The sequence below is a fragment of the Arvicanthis niloticus genome, chromosome 10 (genome assembly GCF_011762505.2).
Source record: "Arvicanthis niloticus isolate mArvNil1 chromosome 10, mArvNil1.pat.X, whole genome shotgun sequence".
Taxonomy (NCBI): Eukaryota; Metazoa; Chordata; class Mammalia; order Rodentia; family Muridae; genus Arvicanthis; species Arvicanthis niloticus.
This window is the reverse complement of record NC_047667.1, coordinates 56,346,859-56,359,155: the sequence shown is the minus strand read 5'-3', so window position 1 is coordinate 56,359,155 and position 12,297 is coordinate 56,346,859. Positions and strand designations below refer to the sequence as shown.

The following is a 12,297-nucleotide window of genomic DNA, read 5'->3' as shown; positions in this document are numbered from 1 at the left end:
GCTCCAGCCTTATAGCCAGAGAGGAAGGTCATACTCTTTAGGATAATGTCTCAGAGCAAGCTGTGCCAAGACTTTTTGTAACCATCATTTTATTCAGGAACCCACAGCCAAGTTAAGGTTCCAAGTTTTCCTGGTTTTGGGTTTTTCACCCTTAATCTCTGGAGATCTGCTAGGAGAGAAAGAAAGAACAAAAATCAGGGAAACCAACTGGTGTGGCCACTAGAATCAAGTGACTGTCTGGTCTGGAGGCTCCAGGAAGGCTTGCGGTTGACACCAAATGGGCAGAGAGGGTATTGAACATCATAAGAACTGGCCTGGACGTATGCTCAGATGCTACCATTTGCTGGCCAAAATCTTCAAACGAGCTACTGCTTTCCAGCCTCCCCCTTTCCTTATTTGTAATGCGAGGATATTAATATCTGCATTGAGTACATATTGGGGCTGTCTGAGGATCGGATGAAGTCATGTCTGCGAGAAGGCACTCTTTAAACTGTCACATACTATATGTGGCATTGTTCTAAACAAAGGCAAAAAAGAGTCTTATTCTCACCATTAACCCCAACTTCTTCTGTATTCAACTCCACAGAACAGTCAGCAGACAGTCTGATTTGAAATTCTTTAATTCTCATTCCATTCTCTGGGAGAAGACCTTGGGAAAAGACAGTGTTGGGTTTCAGGAGTGGAAAGGATAAGAAAGGAAAAAAGTTTCCATATGGATGACATGTATCTCTGAAAGGCTATAAAAGATTTCCCAAGGACTTGCCAATCTTTTCTCTTCACCATGTAGACACACTTTACCGTGAGCAAAGCATCTGTGTGCATGCACACATTCCAGCTCCATAAGGCATAGAGTTGGGCAAATTGGTATCTTGTTCATTAGTTCCTCCTACTGACACAGGGATGTCTGGGTACTCTCCCAAAAAAATCCTGTGTATATCAGATGAAGGGATAAAAGTGAAGTCTTTAAAGGGTTGCCTGGCACATTGTGAGCACTTAATACACTTTGTTATAGTATTATATATGTAATATAATATATTATACTATATATAACACTATATAAAATATAAAGGCGCCGGCCTGCAGAGGGCGCGGGGCCCTCTGCGCTCTTTTTCTACCCGTGCGTTGGAATCCCGCTGCGTCCCGTTTGTCTCCTCCCGAGTCTCATGGAAAAAAAAATAAAAATAAAATATGTATTATAATATAATATAATATAATATAATATAATATACTTATTTTCTTATCAGGTCCTCACAACCCAATAATAACTTGTCTCCTCATCTTGTTCTTTATTTTATGACCAGTTAAGAACTTGCACAAGGTGACGCTTCCCTCCAGATGTCTGAATTCAAATCATTTCCCATTAAGGAGAAGAACATCTGTTAGCGCACAGAGTTAAGAGTCAGGTCAGAAAGGGAACAATTTCACAGCTAGGTCAATCTTTGAAGGACTTTTAACTTAGGCAGACAGTATCCATGCTTTGGTGCATGCAGGTCTATAGATAATCATTAAACCTGTGAAGATTTGATAACCGTGAGCAAACTCCCCTGAGGAAGTTTAGATATTTAGACCATCGTGGCTTTAAGAAAACCAGTATTTCCTTTGGTCTTTCTCACCTGACTCTACTGTATGCAATGTTCTCCGTTTCCATGTTGGCTAGTTATAATGTTTTCACAAGTTAGGCATTGTCAGTCTTTCTTAATTATTGATATAGTAACAGTTTGGTGGTCTGCTTACTCTGTCTAGTATTTCCTGGTACTTGACTTACATGTGAGTGTGGACCCTTGGAGCAGGATTCTTAGTGCATAAACCATCACCTCTGACTTCAAACGTAGAAGATGAACATGTGAAGTCTACCTAACTGAAGAAGCAAATTCTTCATGTGTAGGCCCTGAAATCAGGCTTCAAATACTCATCTGGCCATGTTTATGTGGAGTGAAGATGTATACATTTAAGAACTAAGGTGTAGTTTGAGGGTTTCCACCTTCTGGAAAGAAACCCTGTTGGTTTTCTGCAGGAGGTGGGAAGAAATGAATGCACGTAGATGAAGGGAAAAGAAGGCAGAGAGACAGCAAGGACTGGCACTGGCAGACACTTTCCATGAAAACTCATATCCTTTTAAGGATTTCTTAAACATCCTTTGCTTTTTTTGCAGCCTCGCAGAGTGTCCAGTCCTACATATTGCCAGGTGTAATGCTACAGTTACCATGGTCACGTCAGTCTCAACACTCCTGCTTACTTGGATCTCAGGTACAGCCTAAAGCAACAAGTTCCTGAAAAGTCATTTGTCATTTGCTTGCTTCCTTAATTGGTGCTTTTTGGAGTGGGTGGGGGATTGAATCCAGGGTCTTGCTTATACTTAGACAAATGCTCTACACTGACTTACATCCCCACCTGAACCACTGCATCCTCACCTTCTCACCAGAGAGACTCTATTTTTAGTAAGACCCTACTAGTGGAATTCCGTATTGCTTCTCAGTTTTTCATTTTCAGTGTAAAAAAAAAAAAGTACTCATAAGTAAGATGTATTACCTTCTATGGGATATGAATAATTCTGATTGAGATGACTCATGTTGCCCAGGCCAAACAAACCAGGGGGTAAAATCTGCACACAAAAGAGTAATAAAACATCATTTTCCCACATCTGTTCCCATAGCATTAGGAATTCCAGTCTTGCTCAAAACTGTCTAACGGCTCACAAGTCCTCGGGAATTTTCTTTCATGTTCTGTGAGGTGGTGCTCACAGCTTCTAAGTAACAGTTGTTATCTCTTTTCTTCCCTGTCCAGCAAGGACTCTCCAAATGCCAAAGGGGCCCAGCTATCTGCTCCACCTGAGAGCTCTTGGGAAACTGAGGCCCAGATACCATCCCTTTGTGATGGGAGAGCTGATCCTGTGTTCAGAGCACGAGTTCTTCCAGAGGACTCAGGTTCCAGGGGCTCAATCACCATCTTCTGATGCCTGAGAGTCCCAGGCACACATGTGGTTCACAGGCAAAACACTCATATGTATAAAAAAGTCTTAAAAACAATCCCCCCCCATGTGCCATTATTGGCACTGAAGTATTTCAGTGAAATATTACTGTTAGCTTTTCCTTGCTCTTGTTCTGGTAACATCCAATTTTTAGAGTTCACAATAAACCTGCGATGTGGCTCAAGTTAGTCTGAACAACAGGGAATTTGGGGTTACATAATATTTGAATGGCAGTCAGATCATTTTTTTTTCCTCTGAGCTACTCCTTACCTTTGGCAAAGCTTGGCTGGGCTTACATTTTCTCATGGTGTGTGTGTGTGTGTGTGTGTGTGTGTGTACATATGCATGGATATGTGTGAATGCCTATGCATGTGTGTAGGCTAGTTGGGATGGAGGCCAGAGGTTGATGTCTAGTTTTGTTCTCAATAATGCTTCACTTTTTTTTTTTTTATTTTACTGAGATAGGGTCTCTCACCAAACCCTGAACTTACTGATACAGCTAGAGTGGCTTGCCACTGAGCCCCAGAAATCCTTCTGTCTGCACATGACTTACTGCAATGCATATAGGCAGTTCTAGATCCCTTTTTTTTTTTTTTAAATATGGGTATAGGCTGTAAACTCAGTCTCCATATGTGTGTGTGTCGAGAACTTTACCTACTGGCCCAGTTCTCCTGGTCCTGCACTTGCCCCTCTCAAACCCTCTTGGCTTTTCCTCATCTGTCCACTCTTCTCTGGAAGTCCTCTTGGTCTGTACACAAATAAACTCCTGATGGGGCTGGCCATCCATTCTCAGGCAGATCCAGAGAATCTGGGTTTTGAAGGCAGTGATATTGGCTCAAGAATAATTATGTACATCCATAAGTAAACATCCTGGGCCGAGGAGCAGCATCAGGTAGATCCTGGTGTTGGAGGATGCACATCCACAAGTACCTGTCTTAATTTATTAGTGTCAGTCTTTACAAGGTTATCCTCTTGCTTCTCAGCTTTAACTTGTGACCTCACCAAACATGGTTCATCCACACGGGGAGGCAGATTCTAAGCATATGTCTTTGGCCAGAGGTCCGTGGATATCACTGGCAAACACCCAGTGAAGCATCTGACCAATGGTTTATAGGCATTTACCAATCTGAGCTAAATATCTTGGCTCTGGTCATCCTCACCCCTGATGCTATATGCCCTACGTTGTTTGAAGGATCCTCTCAGCATCTCTCTGTTCTACCGCTATCTTTGTAAAATAACCTTTATTCTAGTTTCCTTCTCCCGGCTTGTATTTGCTGTCCACCGTTGTCTGTGTGCTTGGCCCAACACAGCCTCTTCATTCCCGGTGTCCTCTCCACAGTGGAGCATGGCTTTACAGTTGCTTTCTAATTCTCTGGCCTGTGGTGGGCTTATGACCCCTGGGTGACTCACCGCTGACGGTAGAGATCTTAATTTCATGGCCAGCCCAACTGGGGCTTTCCATGTGTCACCAGCCTCCTGAGGAAAGTGTGCCAAGTGCCACATTCACTGAGGTATGCTGGATCCGTTCCCCAGGAGCTCCACCTCTCCCGCTGCTCTCCTCAGAGGCTGTCTACTCAAACGAAGGCAGGGAAGAGTTGGCAATCACTCAGAAGCCCACAGGAAGAGGTGTCATTATCGGAAGGCTAGCTCTCAAAAGGAGGCTGTCTTCTTGACTAACCTGCCCAGTCTGCCTCCCTCTACTGCTCTGCTCAACCAGTGGTTATTATCCACACAAGGAATCGGGGTTTCCAGGTCCCGGGCTTTGACAAGAGTGATCTGGGCTCCGAAGAGTTAAGAACAGAACCTGAGTGGATGGACAGGATTATTACTTATCATCTGGAGAGCCCAGCAGGGGTTCCTCCCCTGTTGGCTACACATTACTTTCACATGATGTCTCTTTCACTCCAGCCACAGAAAGGAGCGTGGGGGCAGGGGGATTAGAAGACAAAAAAAATTTTTTTTTCAAAATATTTAGAAAGTCCTTGTGTTTTCATTTAACAGCAGGAATCCAGGGTAGAAACAGACTCTCAGCAGTAGCCAATTGAGAATTGAATTTTTAAAAAAAGTAAATTCTGGATGCTAGAAGCATCTAGGTGCTTCTTCTTCTTCTTCTTCTTCTTCTTCTTCTTCTTCTTCTTCTTCTTCTTCTTCTTCTTCTTCTTCTTCTTTCTTCCTCTCTCTCTCTCTCTCTCTCTCTCTCTCTCTCTCTCTCTCTCTCTCTCTCTCTAGCAGTGAGGAGAAGAGATTAAAACCGATTTTTTTGGAGGAGGGTTCAGTGCTCAGCTCTCATGGCCAAAATACAGAAGATCGGCTCCATGTGCGTGACTCAACTGTCCAGGAAACGAGAATCCCAAGAGACTCCAAACCTGGAGTTGTGCTTATAGCTTCAGCTCAAGTAAGAAAAATGAGGTGGGGGGAATATCCCACGACGGGGACCACATCTTAGGTGCCGGGGAAAGGCACAGAGAGGCACGAGTGGCAAGAAGGCAGGCTGGAACTGCATCTTTAGGTCCGTCCTATGGTTATACATATTTTTCTTCTATGAATGGGTTTTGCTGTAAATTATAGCTTTGCTCGTGGTCCCGTGGGTCAAAAGAAATAGTCTTTAAACAGAAAACAGCTCTGATTGGTGACTTGCCTTCTTCCCTCCCCAACCCCCTTCCTAATTGAAAGCAAATGTGCAATATATTGGATGCTGGGATCCTTGGCGCACGCCCAGGAATCCTCAGAATGTGAGGTTTCTCTCAAAGGCATCTTGCATCAGCCTGTGGATGTATGCCTACCACGGGGCTCCTTCACCGGCAAAGTGGAAAAAGAAGTGGTTCACAAGAAATTCTTCTTTTGGGTTGGGGGAAACCAACTGGATTATAGCCGTTTTCTTCTTTTCAAAACTGGGCGTCCCTGGACTGGAAGTAAGTGATGTGGCTCCTTCTCTCCTCCCCCCACCTTCATTTTCTTTTCTAAAAACGAAAGTTCTAAGTGGACTTCTCTTGGTGTGTCAGGAAAAGTTTTAAAAATCGGCAGAGGGCAGTTTGAATCAGGGCGGAAGGGCAAGGAGCCGGGCTTTACAAGACTCAGGACCAAGACAGATCTCGTGTTTTGGGGTCTGGATGTGTGTCAGGGAGGGAAGAATAGGCGCCAATAACCAAAGAAGGCCGAAGCGAAGTACAGGACTCCATAGCCGCTGCAAGGTACAATAAACAGTTTTAGCAGAGTTGGAAATGTTGGCAGGCAAGACAGGCCGATCGCAGAGTGGAGCTGCTGGAGAGAGGCGAGCCACAAGCTGTGTTTTCAGGCTTTGAGTGCTGTTGTGTGAGGGACCTGAGTTTTGGTGAGAACACGTCCTAGCACCTTTTGTGATTTAATTGTGGGAAGGACGACTGTGGCTGAGGGCTTGGGATGAAGGGTGGCTTCACCTTTGGTCTTGGGTGGCTGGGCGCGGGAAGGCCGGCTGCCTGGAGGGTTTGTAGTGGGTGACACGAAGCAATCACTTCCCAGACTCTCCTCCTCCCTGGCACTAGGTGCTTTTCTTTTTGTTATCAGAGGGTCAAGGCTGTTTGCAATTGGTACCTAGAGTTCTGGCCTATCCATCTAAGGGACAGAGTTCTCTCAGAGTGGCAGACGTACTCAGGTCAGCCATTTGAGGAGACTTGCGAATACTCAAGGCGGCGGCGCATTCAGCACCATCTTAACTGTTCAGCTCTCCGCATCTCCGCATCTTTCCCTAGTGGCAACTGGAGTCTGGAAAAGGGAGTTTGCAATCGCCGCTGTCTCTTCTGACCCTTTCATTACACAGATTTCAGAAATGATAGCATGGCCGGAGGTGCCTCTCACACTGTGCACTTCTGCCTTCAGGCTTCTTATTTAAGAAGATTTAGAAGAGACAATAGGGGCAAGTCATCTCAAGGACGTTTATCAGCAACAAAAAGATGGAAGAAGTGGTTCATCAGCTAATGGTCCTCTGTGTCTGTGTGCGTGTCTGTGTGTCTGTGTTGGTGTGCGCGTGTGCACGTGTGTGTGCACGTGTGTGTGCAAACCGAAACAAAAAATTTAATATTTGAGTCCTTGCTCTTACCAGCCTCCAGACATTTACCTGTTATATGATTGATTGTCCAGGTTCTGTAAGGCATCATTTCTGTCTCATAGGAAGGGATTTTAAGACAGAGAAGTGAAATGAATCGTTCAAGGAAGCACAACTGATGTGCTTAAACGTGATTATATCCAGAGTCCGGTGCTCCCACTCACTGTGGGAAGTTCTCCCATCTCCCACTCCGCTTGTGGACTTGCTTACTTTTGGAGTCAAACGCCGTGTTTCACTGGGTGATCAGGAGGTACCCATGCCAGGCTAAGGGCACAGTTTGGATCTGCACTCAGAGAAACACTTAACCAGGTATCAGATGTAGGTTACGTTCGAGGTACTGGATATTTGTTTAGCTTTGCAATGCAGAGAGTCTGGGACTTTTAGAGTTGGTAGAGCCCGGATAGGTTCTATCTCTACCTTTTACTGCTGTCTGCACTTCAGCCTCTGTGTTCACTACATGGAAATAAGAATATACTCTTGAGTTTTATGGTTGTTTGAAATGTACCGGAAATCAGCCTTTGCCAGGCTGTGTCTGGCAGTTGGTGCAGACCTGTGGGACTGTGTGCAAAGCTCTGAAATGGGGAGGGATTCTATCTTCATCCCTGTCTTTATGTGTGGTGTGTGCATACAGGCACACATGTGTGTACAGGTGTACATGTGCAGGTGTGTTTGTGTATGTGGAGACCAGAGGTCAGCCTCGGGTGTCATTCCTCAGGAGCCACCCCCCTTGTTTTTTGAGGTAGGATCCCTCGTTGGCCCAGTGCTCACTGAGTAGGCTAGGCTGGCTGGCCTGTGGCTCCAGGGACCCTCCTGTCTCAGCCTCTGCACTGTTGGATTCTTAGTGTATGCCTTCACCCAGCATTTTAATGTGTGTTTCAGGAGACTGAACTCAGGTTCGCATGCTTGTGTGATAAGCACATTACAAACTGAGATATCTCTAGGTCCTGAGGCCCATCTTCTAATGGCAACGATTCTGCCTTATGGGGAAATACTCCTGGATTTACTCTCTGAAAATTCCCTTTTGGGTCTAGTTTGTCTACGGTTCCTCATCCAGAGTGGGGTAGGGTGAAGGGCATTAGGTTACTCTCCCCATCTCTGGATCTGCACTGTTTCTGAATGAGAAAAGTTTAATCAGGAGGGACTTCATAGCCAGCTGAGGACAGGTCCTGAGCCCAGGAACATTTTCTTACTGGCAAGTGCATTTCCCTTCATCTTCTACTTCATATTGCCTGTTCTGAGCCTGCAGTCAGAAAAGTTGCTGTGTTCCTGAAGTAGGAGTTAAAAGCTAGCATGTGGAAGCCTCCACCTCTGGTTCTGCTTAAGGTCCAGCTGCTAGGACCAACAGTCTTCCTGTTCAACTGTAAAGCAGAAGCATCATTCAGAGAAATTCCTTCATTGTCTCTCCTCCATAGCCTTCCTGTATTATTTTCTTCCTGTCTTACACCGTCACTTCAGGAATGGAAGCCATTTGGATCTGTATTCCCCATAGGGAATTGAGTTCTGACCTTTCCCCATGATAGCATTTTAAACAGATGTTCTAATAAAGACAGAGTGCCTCCTGCCTATCAATGTCATGCCACATGCATTTAACTTTAATTCAGACATCCATCTCAACTTCCTTTGGAAGATGCTCCTTCTGGTATTCTATATCACCTCAAACACATAAACCAAACCAAGGCCCATCTAAAAATGGACTACCATGACATGCTAGTGTGTACTAGCTCACATCCATGTGGACTTGTCTGCAATACAGGCACACTAGATTCTTTATGTGCTTGGCCTGCTGACAGCTGTGCAGCATATGAATTGGGTGACTCTTTCCCCACAAGGCCATGAATGTGTCCAATATTCCCAGGCATCCCAGAGTTGCTCTGAATTCAGCAACTGGATTAAAATCCTCTCAGTGTGTCCTTGCAGCTGAGAAGACAATGTTTTAATAGACTTGTTCAGCAGTAATTCGGAACCCCGGGTAGGCCTTAAGGACTTCTAGACTAGTTAAATTAAAATACCCAAAGGCGGAAAACAAGAGTGGGTCATTTGTTACCCAGGTCATTCTGATGTGAAGCAGAGGTAAGTATTTGTCCCGGCATGAGCCTAAGGTATTTCAATTCAATTCTGTTTGAGTTTTTTTCCCCCCAAAATAATACAGCTCAGTAAGGACATAGATAACTGTCCAATGACATTCACTGGAGCTCCAATGACCTGATGGTGAAACTAAGGAACTTTAAGCCGTTCCTTTTATTCATTGTATTTGCATACATTTGACTATATTATAATCAAGGCTGCATGCTTTCTAAATAATTTGGTTATAAATAATTCTGTTATTTTGATGTCCGTTCTAAATTTTGTATTCTGTTCTTCATGTCTTACATAAAACCGTTGAATGTTTCCAACTTTCTGTAATTCTTAAGAGATACAGAATCCTGTCATTTGACATATTGTGTACTTGCTAGCTGGACTTTCACTTTGTCATGTAAACACAGGGGAAGGTCAGCTTTGAGTATTGTCCTGGCCTGGAAGATGAATGCACAAACAAAGATGTTGCAGAAATGAGTTTAGACTGTTGCCACAAGGCTGACCTTCCATGGCTCGTCTAGAAACTAAGCTTTGTTGATAGTACGTTCTTGTCACTGTGTTTCAAGCCTGCCTTAAATCTTTGATGAGCCCTTTAAACTTGCCACTCAGAGGTTAATGCTGCCTGGTGCTCTACAGTGTGAGACTGGGGGTGGGGGGTGGGTGGGGCATGTGATGAGAAGAGCTTGCCAGGTGGCTGTCTGTCATATTATGAGGTTTTGGTCTCGACAGCATTATTTTTACATGTATTACTTGGGGAGCCTTTTCTTCATTGAGCTACAATCATTTGTCTTGCTCGTTCACTTTTATTCCCTTTATCTGTGGGCTGGGTCAGATAACGTAACGCTTTAAAAGCTGGAAAGCATTGTTTATACAAAGATGGTAGGTGGGGATGCCCTTTGGTTTCTTTCATAGGAAGCTGTCCAGTAAAATTTGCTAAAGATTTGTTTAGGGTCTTTTGTAAAGACTTAAAAAACCACCTCTAATTGTGTGTGTGTGTGTGTGTGTATGTGTGTGTACATATCTGTATGTAAACACTGAGGTCAGAAGAGGTCATTGAATCCCCTGGAACTGGAGTTACAAGCAGTGATGCACTGCCCCATGTAGGTGCTGGGAACTAAACTCAGGTCCTCTGTAAGGACAGCCATCTCTCCAACCTCCATGTTTAGGGTCTTAATGAACGGCATAGGAAATGGGAACAAACTGAGATGTGAGATGGAGTAATTAGTGCTCTTTAATTTTTCTTTTTAAATGTAGTACATTAGGAAATTATAAAACTTAAAACAGATCATGTCTGAATTATTTTGTCTAAGGCAAAAAGTTTGTCATTAGCCTTTTCTTCCCAAATAGTGTTACTTTTAAAGGTCACAGGTGTATTTTATGGAAATGTTAACTGATGTTTTAAAAGCATGTATCTATCTATTATAAATTGTATAGCATTCTGGCATCATCTACCCTAGTTTTCTTTTTCTCTATTGATTTAGTAATTCTTCGGCAAATATTTATTTGGTATCTACCCTCTAAGTTCTACATTTTAGTGACTATAATGATTTAGTATCACTTCTTTCTTTCTTTGTATGTGTATATCCATATTTATGTGTGGGTAAATCTCTCTCTCCTCGAGTAGGCTAGGCTGGCCAGTGAGTGAGCCCTAGAGTTCTGCCTGTCTCTTCCTCCCCAGGACCGAGAATTGCAAGCATGTACAACCATGCCGGTCTCTCTTTTTAAACCATGGACTCTGGGCCATCCAAGCTAGATCCGTATGCTTGTTCAGGAAGCCCCGTGCCAGTGGGGCCGTCATCACTGCCTGGTCCTTCATGTCTTTAGACAGCCATTGCTTTAGGTTCTGGGGCATATCACATGGATTTGAACAAAAGCTGATTTGGAAAATTGTTATTCAGGGTTAGGTAATAAGATTTTGTGCTTTCAGGTTTTCTGAAGTATGATTGAATAATTTAGCAATAGGAATTCAAAAATGGTTCCTGCACATGATGGGAAAGCCAGATGTTTTACAAAGACTGAAAGGTTTGTGTTTTATTTTTCACAATTTCCTCCAAAAATTAATAGGCTTTACATTTTATAGCAACTTTAGCTCGACAGACTAATTGAGAACAGAATACTGAGGTCTCCTATCCCCCTATTCTTCACATGGTTGCCCTGATGGCAACATCTTGCACTGGTATTATTTTATTTTTTATCAACCATTCAAGATGCACTTATTAAACATTTCATGTCCTCTGTTAGTTATTATGAAAGGATAAAAGAAACAAATCACATTTATTTCTTTCAAACCATGTATAATGATGTGTGTTTATAGTTCAAAGTTCTGCTTTTTTTTTAAACAGCTGCTGTGCCCCTAGCATAGGCCTAGCAGTGCCAGGCCTGGGACACTGTAGGCAACCACTACTGCATGATGACTGTATCTACAGGTGAAGGATCTAGAAGTCAAAGATAATCTTTGTCTTTAGGATTTAGGAGACACAAACACACCCAGCAGTGACAGAAGAAAATCTCACAAGCAATACAGAGCAGTTCCTAAGCTAGGATAGGGGAGACAGGTATTAGCATAGGCAAGCAAACCACTACCCACAGGACCATCGTCTTGGCTCGGGTGGGCTGAGGGGGAGTATGGAGAACACTGTATTCCTTATCAGCTCTATTGTTTGTGTCGTCACCATCAGCATCAAGTCATGCTTATCATTCCACGTCTGCATCAAAGACTGAAAACAAGCCATGCAGCTCATGGCAAGGTAGGAGAAGGTGTGTGTGTGTGTGTGTGTGTGTGTGTGTGTGTGTGTGTGATTGTGTGTGTGGCCATGTGTACATGTGATTGTGTGTGCAACTGTATATATGTCTGATTGTGTATGTTATTGTATGTTTATGTGTGATTGTGAGTGTGTGTGTGATTGTGTGATTATATGTATAATTGTGTGTATGTGTGATTGTATGTGTGTGCGATTGTATGTATGTGTGATTGTGTGTGTATATGTGATTGTGTGTGATTGTATATATGTGTGATTGTGTGTGATTTTGTGTGTGTATGTGTGACTGTGTGTGATTGTGTATATGTGTGATTGTGTGTGTGTGTAATTGTGTATATGGGTGACTTTGTGTGTATGTGTGATTCTGGTAGATTTAAAGCACCATTACGCCAATACACACCCCTCACACTGCT

General features: G+C 43.5%; 1 protein-coding gene across 4 annotated transcripts in view; it reads left to right on the top strand.

Moving 5' to 3' along the window:
• Positions 1-5,185: 5,185 nt before the first annotated feature.
• Ddr2 (discoidin domain receptor tyrosine kinase 2) overlaps positions 5,186-12,297 on the top strand; it is a 122,538-nt gene continuing 115,426 nt past the window's right edge. Inside the window, exon 1 of one of the 4 annotated variants that reach the window (XM_034512852.2) lies at positions 5,186-5,363. The gene's annotated coding sequence lies outside the window, so the exon portion shown is untranslated. Of the gene's footprint in view, positions 5,364-5,683; positions 5,881-6,009; positions 6,300-12,297 lie in introns of those variants that run through there. The other 3 variants (XM_034512850.2, XM_076941563.1, XM_034512853.2) reach the window with 3 other exon arrangements.